This window comes from Phaenicophaeus curvirostris, chromosome 2 (genome assembly GCF_032191515.1).
Source record: "Phaenicophaeus curvirostris isolate KB17595 chromosome 2, BPBGC_Pcur_1.0, whole genome shotgun sequence".
Lineage (NCBI taxonomy): Eukaryota > Metazoa > Chordata > Aves > Cuculiformes > Cuculidae > Phaenicophaeus > Phaenicophaeus curvirostris.
Window position 1 is genome coordinate 118,127,862 of NC_091393.1, and position 14,259 is coordinate 118,142,120.

The 14,259-nt window shown below is 49.6% G+C and overlaps 1 protein-coding gene across 6 annotated transcripts in view; it reads right to left on the minus strand.

Moving 5' to 3' along the window:
- NCOA1 (nuclear receptor coactivator 1) overlaps positions 1-14,259 on the minus strand; it is a 175,945-nt gene that overhangs the window by 74,526 nt on the left and 87,160 nt on the right. Inside the window, exon 1 of one of the 6 annotated variants that reach the window (XM_069850606.1) lies at positions 11,633-11,860. The exons of the other annotated variants lie outside the window; for them this stretch is intronic. The gene's annotated coding sequence lies outside the window, so the exon portion shown is untranslated. Of the gene's footprint in view, positions 1-11,632; positions 11,861-14,259 lie in introns of those variants that run through there. 6 annotated transcript variants of the gene reach the window in all.

Genomic DNA, 14,259 nt, shown 5'->3' on the forward strand with positions numbered 1-14,259 from the left:
TTTGCATCCATATATTTCTGCATATCCAAGAAGCAGAAGAAAGGCATTGAAGCATAGATGGGGAAACTAAATTCATATGGGTTGAAGAAGAACAGCTTCAAGCTGCACCAGGGGAGGTTCAGACTGGGTATCTGAAAAAAAATTTCCACAGAAAGGGTCATCAGGCACTGGCAGAGGCTGCCCAGGGAGGTGGTTGACTCACCATTCCTGAAGGTATTTAGAAGATGGGTAGATGAGGTGCTCAGGGACATGGTTTAGTGGCAGATAGGAATGGTTGGATGTGATGATGCAAGAAGTCTTTTTCAACCTGGTGATTCTATGATTCAAAGCAGTGGGACCAGCAGGGCAAGGAAGGGGGGTTTGCCCATGGATCTGTTGGAGTGAGTGCAGAAGAAGCCATGAAGATGATCTGTGGGCTGGAGCACCTCACATATGAGAACAGGCTGAGAAAGTTGGGCTTGTTCAGCCTGGAGAAGAGAAGGCTCTGTGGAGACCTTGGAGCAGCCTCCCAGTACTGAAAGGGGATGGGGAGGGAGTGCAGGGACAGGATGAGGGGGAATGTTTTGAAGCTCAAAGAGAGGAGACTGAGATGCAATCTTAAGAAAGAAATGTTTCCCTGTGAGGGTGGTGAGGCACAGACATAAGTTGCCCAAAGAAGTAGTGGCTGCACCATCCCTGGGTTGTGTTCGAGGCCAGGTGGATGGAGCTTTGAGCAACCTGATCCAGTGGGAGGTGTCCCTGCCCACGGCAGGGGGATGGAATTAGATGGGCTTCCAGCCCAAACTATTCTGTGATTCTATGATTCTATGAAATCACAACTGGACTTGATGAATTTGGTGGTCTTTTCCAACCTCAATTATTCTACGATTCTATGAAATTTTACCAGTAGATGTTAAGAATGGAATTGCTCTGCTTAAAAATACATGGGAGCAAGGACTTGTGGTGGGCTTCCACATGGGGTCATACCTCACATGCTGCAACAGCTCCACCTCATCTTTATGGGACAGGATGCTCTTCCCTACACTGCAGAAGGAATCCTGGTCTTTCAATGCAAAAGTAGGTATTTAATGTTTTTTTCTGCATTATAATGGGAATTTGTTGCCAACACAAAATGAAACAAACACAGAAGTGGGTGTGGAATTGAGTTGCCACCCTTGAGCAGGCTTCCTCGTGGAGCCGCTCGTGTCCTGACGCCAATAATCATCACTCAGTGATGTTTACAACAGAGATAGGGTATAAAACAGAATGGCAAGAGGCAGAACCTTCTATCCCCATAACTGATAAGAAAAGTGGGTTAATTTAAACAGCTTCGGTGAGGGAAAAATAAGGCCAATTCCCTTGCAGTCACAAACGTCGCACATTTGGTTTCCTATTGTGCTTGTGAATTACACGTTGCAATTACACCATTTTCTCTACGGGGAGAAGGAAGCATTCGGCAGAACGTATGAGTCCATCAGGTTTGTGTGTTGCACAAATTAAACTGAGGCACAAGCGTATGTGGCTTCCGAAAATACCTAGAACTTGCAACCAACAAAGGCACCAGCGCATCCTACGTGGGACCACGGTACAGAAACCCCATCAGCAGAGACGCACTCAACCATCGGCAAAGCCACCCCTGGTATAGCCAGCCCCAACACCTTCAACAAGACACAGGAGCTGGGGAAGTGGCTGGAACCCAGGGGTTCTCAGAGAAGCTGAGGGTCCTGGGGCTCTTTAGTCTGGAGAAGAGGAGGCTGAGGGGAGACCTCATTGCTCTGCAGCTCCTGAAAAGGAGGTTGGAGCGAGCCGGGGACTGGTCTCTCCTACCAAACAACAAGGGATAGGATGAGAGGGAACAGCTTCAAGTTGCACCAGGGAAGGTTTAGATTGGATATTAGGAACAATTTATTTACTGGAAGAGTGGTGAAGCCCTGACAGAGGTGGAGTCCCAATCTCTGGAGGGGTTCAAAACCCACCTGACTGTGGCACTACCAAACCACGTCCCGAAGTGCCATGCAGACACGTGCCAGATACAGCCACCCCACCTGCAGCAGCTCTGTCTTTCAGCTTGTTCTCCAGCAGCGTAGTAGGACCACTGCTGGCAGCAAGAAGCCCTTTGAGATGCTGTGCAGGGCTGCAGATGGCTGCGTTGCAGAGGGAACTCTTACGTTACACTTGGGGAACCACCTCAAATACAGAGATCTCAGCCACTGCAGTGACAAGACATGGGGGAACGGTTCTAAACAGAAAAAGGGCAGATTCAGATGAGATATAAAGCAGAAATAGTTTACACTGAGAGTGGTGAGGGACTAGGACAGGTTGCCCAGAGAGGAGGTGGATGCCCCATCCCTGGAAATACTCAAGACCAGGTTGCACGGGGGTTTGAGCAAAACCTGATCTGGCTGGAGATGTCCCTGCTCACTGCAGGGACTGGATTGGATGGACTTTAATGGTCCCTCCCCACCCAAATCAGTCCGTGACTCTGTGATTCATTAGGTGGATCTGATTATATCTCCGTGTTATTAGGGATATATAGCACTTTGCTCCATGAAGGCGCTTCTGTGTGCTGCGACTTGGGAATCCAAATGATGCTGCTTCTTTAATTAAAAATAGTTCATTTATGACCCCAGACCCAGTGTGGAGTGTTGCATGGACACATCTTCGGTGTGAGACATCCATACCGACACAACTTAAGAGACCACCGTGCTGCCTATGAGCCCAGAGCTTGGGTTTTCAGCCCAGCTCCAGAATATAACCCAAATCCTCTCCAACCAGCACATCCCTACTATTTAAACACATTACTAATTGCTGTTACAAAAGGCATTTTCAAGACCTCAGAAGACGCAAACCTCTATTTTCTCTTTCAAAAGGCCTTACCAGTGCATATAGGGCCATAAGCAGAAGGTTTTGCTCACCAGGATTGACCATTATTGTGTCCCTGATCGAAGCAAACAATCCATCAAAGCCAGCAAGTGCTTTGCCTTCACAATTAATGTCTCACCACCACGTTAGGTACCATATCATCGAGACAAGCTAAGTGCTGTGCTGCAGCTTTTTAAATCTAAAAGGAAAGCCATTAGTAAGAGAGAATGGACAAAAATCCCTGAATTGGGTTTCTTTTCTGCCCTAAGTCAATCTTTGGAAGGGTCAGAGAGGGAGATATTAAAGAAATAAAACCACACAGAGAGAAAAATGCAGCTTAAAAAATAAAGCATTAACAGCCTCTTCCAAATGAAGCCAAACCCTTATGGAACCAACTCAAGATCAGCACGGAGAAATTCCTCGACACTTGGATTACTGGTGTTAAAGAAACATCCTCAAGACACCACCAGCTCCGTGATTACCCTCTACCCAAATTTAGACGAAGCAGAACACCTGCCTTTCATCTGCACGGATTTCAGACCTACACAAGACCATTTGGGACCTGAGGATCCCTTCCAATCCAAACCATTTCATGATTCTATGAATGTCAAGCAAGATATCGGAAATGAACTTGTGGGAAATGCAGCAGTGACAGCAGCACTCGTGGATATTTAGCCATGGTCAGCAGAGCATGGAGAATGAGAGTTAGGGTTTAGACAGCATTGGTAGCTCTCAGTGCGTTATTAGCTAAGGAAACAGAGGATTATACACGGCTGAGATCACCTTCGCAGCAGACAGAGAGCCGCAACTGGTCCTATAAGAGCATCGTGAATGACAAAGTGATTAAAGGGATTTATAAGAGAAAGATTAAAACAACAGCACGGGTGTAGTTTGACCAAGCCACAGTGAAAAGGAGAAGCTGATGGAACTCAAAAGGTCTGGATTGCATCCGACACACATCTGGGTGCATGGTCCCAATGTGATGTCTATGGTGGATGCAAAGGAGGGAGGAATTTCAAACCAAGATGACCCGGGTTGATGCACCTTGACTTGGAAGAGCAAGATCATCAAGGAGCTTCCCAAGGAGGATGGTAGGAGAAGTACAGGAGTTAATTCGACTAATTAGAGCAGAATGCCGCTTTGGGAAGAACAAAGTAGGGAGCAAAGGGTTTATTCTTGCAGAGCAGTTTGCTCCAGAAATCAACCACGTCCCCAGTGCCAGCAACGCCAACAGGAGAAGCCCCAAAACACCATCACAGCGCCCCCACCTCCACACCCATGGCAGATCCTGGCTGGGGGGCAAGAGCAGACCCGTGGCCGCCACGTCCTCTGCCAGCATCGCACCATGGGTTACCACAGCCAACACCGAATCTGAAGAACTATGGTTTCATTGCCTTTCAATTTGAGCTAAGTTTGCCTCCTGCTGCTCCGGAGCGGGGGGAGCTGGGAGCTGCTACTGCTGCCCAAGCAAGGCTCCAGAGAGCGGCTGCTCATTACAAACACTCTCGCAACCGAGAGCAGACAGAGCACAAAAAAAAAGGGGGCTCCTAGAAAGCTATGGGAAAGCAACGACAGAGAGCACTTTAGAAGATGGGTTGGTTTCCTTACGTAGTATCATAGAATTATGGAACGGTTTGGGTGGGAAGGGACCTCAAACCCATCCTGTTCCAACCCCCTGCCATGGGCAGGGACACCTCCTGCTGGATCAGGTTGCTCAAAGCCCCATCCAACCTGGCCTTGAACACCTCCAGGGATGGGGCAGCCACCACTGCTCTGGGCAACCTGGGCCAGGGCCTCCCCACAACATTTCTTCCTGAGATCTCATCTCAACCTCCCCTCTTTCATCTTAAAATGTTTCCTTTTGTCCTATCCCTGCACTCCCCGATCAACAGCCTGCCCCAGCTTTCCCGAAGCCTCTTTAGTACCGGGAGGCTGCTCTAAGGTCTCCTTCTCCTCTGCGGGCTGAACAAGCCCAACTCTCTTTATTTCCATTACAGCGATACCTGGAGGTCCTGAGCAAGACCAGGGACCCCTTACACAAGGCCCTACAAGGGGTTTGCAGCAACTGCTGCCTGGAAGGAAAACACATCGTACAGCAAAAGCACCTCGGGACTGTGAGATGAGTAAATTTGAGCTGTGAAGCAAGCCAAGATCTGCCTCTGAGACACCAACTAATAGTCAAATTAGGCTTAGGAATTAAACTCTAGGATCTAAACCCGAGCAAGACAGACCAGAATTTTAACATCCCTGCAGATACCACCTGGATGGGCTGCCAGGCTGCAGGGTTCCCATCCTCCAGCCACTAGCAGAGCCTTACCTGGCTCTTTAGAGTCCTCCTTGAGGTCTTTCCTTCTCCGCCTCCAAGGAGAGGTCGCAGTTATCCTACCACAAGATAATGATGGGCCAAAGCAAAGCAGTTAGAGAAGGCATAAGGTGGATGAGCAGAACAAGGGGCAAAACACAAGGAGAGATCCCTCTTGGAGAGGAATTGGGCAAACTGCAGGGAACGGCACTTCAAAAACGCCAATGATCTTTTTCCCCCATCTTCACTTATCTTCGTTTGTGCAGGGCTCAGATCTGAAATCACCTCCCTCTCTTCTCAGCTGATATTTTAGACAAACCATATGGAGGAAAAGGGAAAAGAGAAAACCCCACCCAGCAACAGGAGTGAGCAATGGAGGCAAAGCTGGAGCTTGTTGCATCATTATTAATCCCTTATCGCCATCGCTCCCAGCTGCAGCCGGCGCCTTCGTAACCCAAGGATCCCTACCCTGAGGTATTCACAGAGCCAGTGCGATGTGATATAATTAAAGAGGTAAATAAGGCAGTAGGGAACGCAGTGGAGAGGAGGGAGGGGGGTGAAAGGCACAGTTAACTTCAGCAGCTTTGCAGAGGTTACCCCTGTTCAACATTACAGTGTGTTGTGCCCATAAACTGCTGGGCTCATTTTTCGGGAAGCCGTCTGGCGTTGAAACCACTGAATCCCCCAGCACCAGCCTCCATCAGCCACTTCTTTCTAATTTAACGCTGCTGCTGAGCTGGGTGGTACCTTGGCTCTTCCAGTGCTGCCCAAACAGCCCACAGACACCTTGTTTCTCACCAGCCTCTCTCTCCCACAAAAGTTTTAGCAGGCAGCATAGAATCATAGAATGGTTTGGGTTGGAAGGGACCCTTAAAGCCCATCCAGTTCCAACCCTCTGCCATGGGCAGGGACACCTCCAATTGGATCAAGGGGCAACCCGGGCCACAGCACCCTCACAGGAAAACATTTCTTCCTAAGATCTCATCTTTCAGCTTAAAACCTCTTTCAGTTTAAAACCACTCCCCCTCCAATCCTCACCCTGCACTCCTACAGAAGATTTAGCAAACAGCATGGCTCAGAACGGCTCGAAGGGCTGCAAAGCAGTACCCCTACGCCTCCTTGATGTCCCTTGTCCCCCTTGGACACTCTTTCTCTCCACATTCTGAAGTCACAACGTGACTTCGATCCCCCTCTGCTTGCACATCAGCCCGAGGACCACAGCTTTTGCCAGTGCAGTGAAGGGCTGTATTTTCCTACTTTCCAGGTCTTAAAACACAAAGGGGTAATGAGAGGAAGACAAAATTCAATCCCATTAGTCTTTAAGAAACATCCACAAGCACCAGCCCCTACGAAACTCAGCCCTTGGGTAATTGCTTCAGGAGCTGCCCGAGGGAGGGACGGGCGCTTGCTTTGCAACAACGTCAGCAAAAATGGCTTAATCGGAGGATGACCACAATGGGTAAGGATGTTACAGGTGGAAAATGCTGCTGGAAATCCCCCTGTGCAAGGATAAAACTCTACCAGCACTGGACTGCTGCTACATGTGTGGCAGTAGGAGGCATGAGCAATCATCACTGGTGTCCAGGTGTCCTTCCAGAACCACCAATCACAGACGCAGCACATGAACAGCAGGTAACATCCCACAGCAGAGAATTCCTATTGATTTCAGACACGTATCCACATACCACGCCCCTCTTGTTCATGTGTGAATCCCAGACAGGTCTGGAGAGCAGTGCAGATCGAATTGGCACGGGGAGGGATCCTAAGAGGTGCTGACAGCCACCTGGGTGACTGAAGAGCTTCAGGCAAGGTACATCAGAAGAAGATGCCACACACCCCACCGATCATGCTTGAAAAGAGGAATTCTTGATGCAGACACAGCCCTGGTCCAGTCCAGAGCTGGATCTCACCAGGCTGGAAACCACCGCGAGGTGAAAAAGGAGCTGAGGATGAACATGGGGAGCTCTCCCACCCATCTGAGCGTCATCAAATCTTTTCTAAGGAGACAAACTTGTTCAGCCTACTTTGGATACCTGATCCTTGGCTTGCAGAAAGCCAGGAGCAGAGCAGGTTCCCCTCCAAGGAGCAGAGGAGGAGGGGGGTGCTAGAATCCCAGCAAAACCAAGGGCCACCATAGAACAGCATCCCACCCAGCAAAGACCTTGGCTACAGCCAGGACCAACCCGGCACAGCCTCACACACCACTTCCAGCCACCAGATCTGGGAGATAATACCATATCCCACATCTTGAATCACAAATATTTTACTTTCACAGTTGAAAGCATCCATTAATTACAAGCAGTCTTGATAATTAAGGTTTCCCAACCAATCCCCTCTTGCTGGCTACAGAGATCTTTCTTTTCTGGAAATAGAAAGAGAGAGCAAAGGGGCTGGAAGTCTCAGTGCCCTAGGGGCTGAACTGGTCTGCGCAAGGAGACCAGGGAGAAATTCAACACTGGTCGCTAACTAAGTCCCAGGGTTGATGGAGAGGTGCTTTGGGAAGGGGCTGAGCCTTGTGCGCAGGCAGGGATCATCACAAGAAGCAGCACTGGTGGAAAAGACATCTTTTTTAAACTTACGGAGCCCCTCCCATAGCACAACAGAAGAAGGAAAAGAGGTGGGATTGAGTCAAGAGCTTAAAGTCGGGGAGGGCTCTATCAGAGAGAGCAGGGATAGAACGAGAGGGAATGGTTTGAAGCTGAAAGAGGGGAGATTGAGATGAGATCTTAGGGAGAAACATTTTCCTGTGAGGGTGATGAGGCCCTGGCCCAAGTTGCCCAGAGAAGTGGTGGCTTCCCCTTCCCTGGAGGTGTTCAAGGACACGTTGGATGGGGCTTTGAGCAGCCTGATCCGATGGGAGGTGTCCCTGTCCACTGCAGGCATTGGACTGGGTGGATTTTAAGGTCCGTTCCAGCCCCAACCATTCCATGATTCCATGAAAAACATCCTAAGGTCACCACACCCAGCACCATAACCAACCTTCTTCCTGACAAGCCAGGTAAAACACATTCAAAACAACTGTCAGCAAAAGCCTCCGGTAAACGAGATGTTCCAGCATCACCCTCCCCCGAGTCCAATGTCAGAGACATAAACCGACTCAGAAGGGTAAAAAAAGGAGCAGAAATAACGGGATTACTTGGTGCCCTTTGCACAACCTTTGGATCCTGACGGCTTTTGCCAGGAAGAATAACCAAAGTCCAACTAATTAAGCAACCAACATGCCCACAGTACAAAGTGGGAAAATTTTAAGCCTGGGAAGCCGTTGGGAAGAACTCAGCTCCCGGCTCTGCTTCCAGCTGTCATTCTGAGAGCAACCATGAAGCAAAAGCTGATTTTTTTTTTGTCCTTCCCCTTCTTTTTTCTGCTGGTGGCAGTATCGAAAGTCACCCACAACCTCCCACCACCAGCAGCAAGCACAGAAAAGCCAGAGCATTGGGAGCCAGCACACATGGATGCTCTGTATTCCTGTTGGGAGTGGTGGGCTGGTGGTGCTGGAGCAACATCACCACTGATGGAGCAGTTGGCAAGGCCACGGCAAGCACAAGCCATGACGGACACTCCATCTCAGACAGCATCAATGCAGACTCTGTGTCCTCTCACCATGGTCCAGTGTTTAAAGGGTGGCTACAAAGAAGATGGAGACTTCCCATTTACAAGAAGCCACATGGAAGACGAGGTGTACGGGGTCTAAGTTGCTCCTGGGGAGATTCCAATTGGAAACAAGAGGAAAATTGTTCACAATAAGAATAATCACTCCCAAGGGAGTGATTGCTTTTGCCAAGAAAGGTTGGATCAGGAGATCCTTGAGTTCCCTTCCAACTTGGGATTCTGTGACTCTGTAATTCCTACTGGCCACCAAGTAAATCACAAATCGATGAACCCAACCATTTCCATGCTTCACTCACCCAAGTGAAGGGTGACCTCTCCAAATATCCGAGATGATGCAGTTTTGTCCATTCAAGAGAGACAAAACAACTGTTTCCTTCCCTCAGGTTCCCACATGAGACCAACAACAGCAACATAATGCTTCCATCTCGTACCAGAGCCAGGTTAGGCCCAGGAACTCAAAACTGTGGGAAACCATGAATATTCTGGTTGAATGGGGATGGTGTGTGGGAGCACTAGAAAGAAGAAAGAGCTGAAGAAAGGCTACAAAACGGCAGATGTTGATGGTACCCAGGTCAGCAGGTCCCCTAGATCTCAGCACGCGTCTATTGCAGCATGACGGGAGACAAAAATCACTGTTTAAATCCTGGTGAGCCACAGGGATGGGACAGGGTAGATGGACCGACCACCATCAGCTCCTCCAACGCATGAAGAGGCGCAGGCAAATCCCTAGAAGAAGCTAGGAGGCATGAGGAGCACACAAGCTGGCATCTCCATTCCACCTCTAGGAATGCTGTGCTGACCTCTTAGACACGAGCTGCTTCTGCCCAACACACACTTGCTTCCAATAACAATGTGAGCATGGACCTGTGCAATCTAGTTTGGATTGGATTTCTTTTAAATTAAAATCACCTTCCCTTTCCAACCCAAACCATTCCATGATTCTATGATACCCAACACCTGGACCTTCTTGTGCTATTTAGTGTTCCACTGACCTCATCAGGGACAAAAAAATGGGAAAAAATGAAGAAAGAAGATAGAGCCAGGTTTGGAAATCAGGATTTGCTCATGCCTCAAGAGGTGCAGCACTGCCTTTGGCTACAATTTATGCAGTGTTTTAAAGGTTTACATAAATCCCAAAAAATCTTCTCCATCACTCCAGCCTGTGACAGTGCTGCACATTCAAAACAAAGGCGATGCGGATGTCAGATTTGATAGAATCATAGAACGGCTTGGGTGGAAGGAACCTTAAAGCCCATCCAGTTCCAATCCCCCTGCCATGGGCAGGGATATCTCCCATGGATCAGGTTGCTCCAAGCTCCATCCAACCTGGCCTTCAACACCTCCAGGGATGGGGCAGCCACCACTTCTCTGGGCAACCTGGGTCAGGGCCTCCCCACTCTCACAGGAAAATATTTTTCCCTAAGATCTCATCTCAGCCTTGCAGCTGAAAACTGTTCCTCTCATCCTACCCCTGCATTCCTTGATCAAGAGCCCCTCCCCACCTTTACTGGAGCTCCTTTCAGTATTGGGATGTTGCTCTAAGGTCTCCTCAGAGCCTTCTCTTCTCCAGGCTGGACAATCCCAACTTTCTCAGCCTGTCCTTGTACAGGAGGTGCTCCAACCCTTGGATCATCTCTGTGGCCTCCTCTGGACTCGCTCCAACAGGTGGAAAGCCCTACAGCACCTTCCCTCACACAGCAGGCTGGAGTCAACGCCTATGTTTCCATTCAACCGGCAGCACTGGGGCAGTGGGGGCTGCTGGCAGGGACGGTCCTGGACCCAAAAATAGAGTTCAGGGCAGGAGAAACTCAAGCATCAAACCTCATGCAAGAGCCCTGCACCAGCTTCAGAAGGGAAGAGATTCTCCAAACAGCACAAGGCTTTGCTAAAGGGAACCCACACGCATGTAAAATCATTAACTTCAGCCTCTGCTTTGGCTCTTCCATCAATGATTAACGAACATTAAGCAATCAGCATTTTTTTTCTTCTGACGAGGAATGCTTGTTAAAAAATAACGTCCTGAGTTTTGCAAGTTGCCAGGAGGATCTGTGCCAGATCTGCCCAGCTTAAACATTTACACATTGATTTTCAAGGTCACAGTTAGAATACGTCATTTGCTCCTTCGCCCGGTCTCCTCCGAGCTGCGCACAAGGGTACAGAGCCGCTAACAGCCTCAGCAAACTTCCATGTATAAAAGAAACCCAAAGTAAAATGCCCAAGGAAAGGCAGGCTCAGAAAATGCAAATATCAGTCATTATCTGGATGCCAGCATTTCTTTTCGCTGTTGTTTAAGTGCTCAATAAAGTGACAGCAATGGTTTAACCTCTGCCCTGTCTTGGTCAGGGAGTGCGGGCAGTGCGGCTGTGCCGGACACTCTGTCACTCCATCTCCAATCTACCCCGACCCTTGCTCCCAAATCCACCAGCAAACCCACCCTCAAACCCACCCCCAAACTCGTTTCTGAATCCACCACCAAAGTCACTCCTAAATCCACCACCAAACTCGCTCCTAAATCACAGAATCATAGAATAACCAGGTTGGAAGAGAGCCACAGGATCATCGAGCCCAACCATTCCTATCAAACACTAAACCATGCCCCTTAGCACCTCGTCCACCCGTCCCTTAAACACCTCCAGGGAAGGTGACTCAACCACCTCCCTGGGCAGCCTCTGCCAGTGCCCAATGACCCTTTCCATGAAAAATTTTTTCCTAATGTCCAGCCTAAACCTCCCCTGGCGAAGCTCCTAAATCCACCACCAAATTCACTCCTAAATCCACCACCAAACTCGCTGCCAAATCCACCACCAAATTCATCTCCAAACCCGCTCCCAAAGCTACCACCAACCCCAGGGAGAAGGGGAAGGAGCCTCCATCCCTTACCCGCTTGCTTCCCAGCTCCGCCGCTCTCCGTGCTGCCTGTGCCCCCCCCCACTGACGAACATGCTGCCGTGAAGCTCGTCGGCTCCCGCTCGCTCCCGCGCTCTCCCCCCATGCTTTTCTCAGCCTTTGGGGAGCCCTTCAGCGCTCGCCGGCTCCCGGTGCTGCCATCACGAGCCAACCAACTCGCCGCCAGCTTCTCCCACTCCTTTTCCCGCACCGGCTGCTTGATAACGCGACCCAACGCGTGCTGCCGGCGCTGAGCGAGCGAGCGCCGCGCTCGGCGATGCCACCTGCCAGGCGGCTCCAATGGCACGGGAGGAGCGAGAGCAGCAGCGCTCGCAGCTTGCCGTGCCTGGAAACACAAGCGGTCCCATCCGAGGGACTCTTTTTTTTTCTTAAAATAAAACGACGAACCTTTTGAAATCCAAAGCAATTTTGCCTGTTTCGTATTCAGACCCGAGCCAGTTTTTGAGCCGTGCATCATCGCAGCGGCGTGTGCCACAAATGGTATTAAAGTCAGCCTTACAACCTCTTCTACATCAGAGAAAAATCATCATTTCATGGGAGGAAAAGCTAACACGCAAGAAAAATTACTTTACCCGAATCACCCCAGCCCTTCTCCACCTCCCACTCGTGACCGAGCCTGCGGCTGCTCCATAAAAAGGGGCATTTTTTTCTCTTAAAAGCAGCAGCTTTTTGTTTTCCAGCTTGGGAAAAGGGCTCCTCTGAATGAAAGTTGGGGCTTACAGAGAGCTCACTATGGGATAAAACCACAGAATCATTCAATCATAGAGTCACTGAGGCTGGAGATGACCTCTAGGCTCATCCAGTTCAACTGTCAGCCCAGCCCCGCTGTGCTACCTAAACCATGTCCCCAAGTGCCACAGCCAAACGTGTTTTGGACCCTCCAGGGATGGGGACTCCACCACTGCCCTGGGCAGCTTCTGCCAGGGCTTCACAACTCTTTCCATGAAGGAATTTTCCCAAATATCCAACCTAAACCTCCCCTGGCACAACTTGAGGCTACTTCCTCTCATCCCATCATTTGTGATTTGGGGAAGAAGATCAACATCCACTCACTATCTTCACTCCGAGTCCCACTACAGGCTCCATATAGGCCAAGGGGGTATTGTTTTGGAATAACATAAACGAAAGTAAAGAGGAATTCTAAGGTGTTTGTGCTGTAAAATTACACTTTTGATCCAGATGCAAATATTTTTAGTTTTGCCATGAGTGCAGCAGGAAAGCTGGAGAGGGGCTCTTGGTCAGGGAGTGCAAGGGAAGGATGAGGGGGGATGGTTTTCAGCTGAAAGAGGGGAGATTGAGATGAGATCTTAGGAAGAAATGAGGGTGAGGAGGCCCTGGCCCAGGTTGCCCAGAGAAGTGGTGGCTGCCCCATCCCTGGAGGTGTTCAAGGACAGGTTGGATGGGGCTTGGAGCAACCTGATCCAGCAGGAGGTGTCCCTGCCCATGGCACGGGGTTGGAACTGGATGGGCTTTAAGGTCCCTTCCAAACTAAACCATTCCATGATTCTATGAATAATGCAACACTCAGATAAAGACTCCATATCATTACATCCATGGAATAGACCACGCTAAGGACCAAACTCCAAACACCTGCTCAACCCCACTTTTCTGACTGTGTTATTTCAAAGGCCAGCATTTTTTGGAGTGGATCCTCCAGCTTTTCTGATTTTTGCAATCTTGGAGGGGTTGGGAAGTGCAGAATACAAATTAAAAACCAAATAACTGAGAAACATGGGAAGTTTTCAGAGTTTACCAACAAATTAAATCTCTTCAGCTGTTCATTTTTTTCAAACCTCAGCAGCAAAAGAAAAAAAAAAACAGGAATGGCCCAGCTCCAGCAAGGAATGTGATTCCAGCTGCTGTGTTAAACGGATGATTAATGGATGTCTTTGTCCTGGCTGGATCTGCCTTCCAAGAGGACATGGAGGCTCGCCTGGCCCAGCTGCCCAATTCCACCTTCTGTGTGGTTTTCCCTCCACCTCTTCACCTTCAAAGAGACTCGAAATAGTTAGATGGGCAGACGCTAACACAATGTCACCTTAAAAGGCATATAAACTCTGGAAAACCCAGCTCTCCTAGGACAGAGTTAAATAAGACAAAGAACTCGGAACACAAAGAACCTGCGCAAGCTGCAGAGGAGCCCAACATTCATTTCTTTGCTCGTTCTCCTGGGCATGGTGATTAATTAAGAAGGCTGTGGAACACAAGTGAGCGGAGGGGAGCTGATTCCCTGCCGGCAGCACCGAGCCCCAGCCTCGTGCGTGGCTCATTCATCACCCAAACCGCTGGCAAACCTCAGCCAAGGGCAGTGACTGCTGTCCATGACCCGAACCCTCCAGCCCCGGCCATGGCCCGGCAGCAACCGAAGCCTCTGCTGGCCTCCAGCCATGCCCACCAGAAAGAACCACCACAAGGAGGTTAATCTGCTTCCGTAGCTTCTGTCTTTCCAATATATTTGCCAGTAGAATACCAGAAACTGAGGGCTTTTCTACTGAAAATAAAATAGCCCCAAATGAGCTGGCAATCTGTGCTCACAGCCCAGAAAGCCAAACCGTGTCCTGGGCTGCATCCAAAGCAGTGGGACCAGCAGGGTCAGGGAG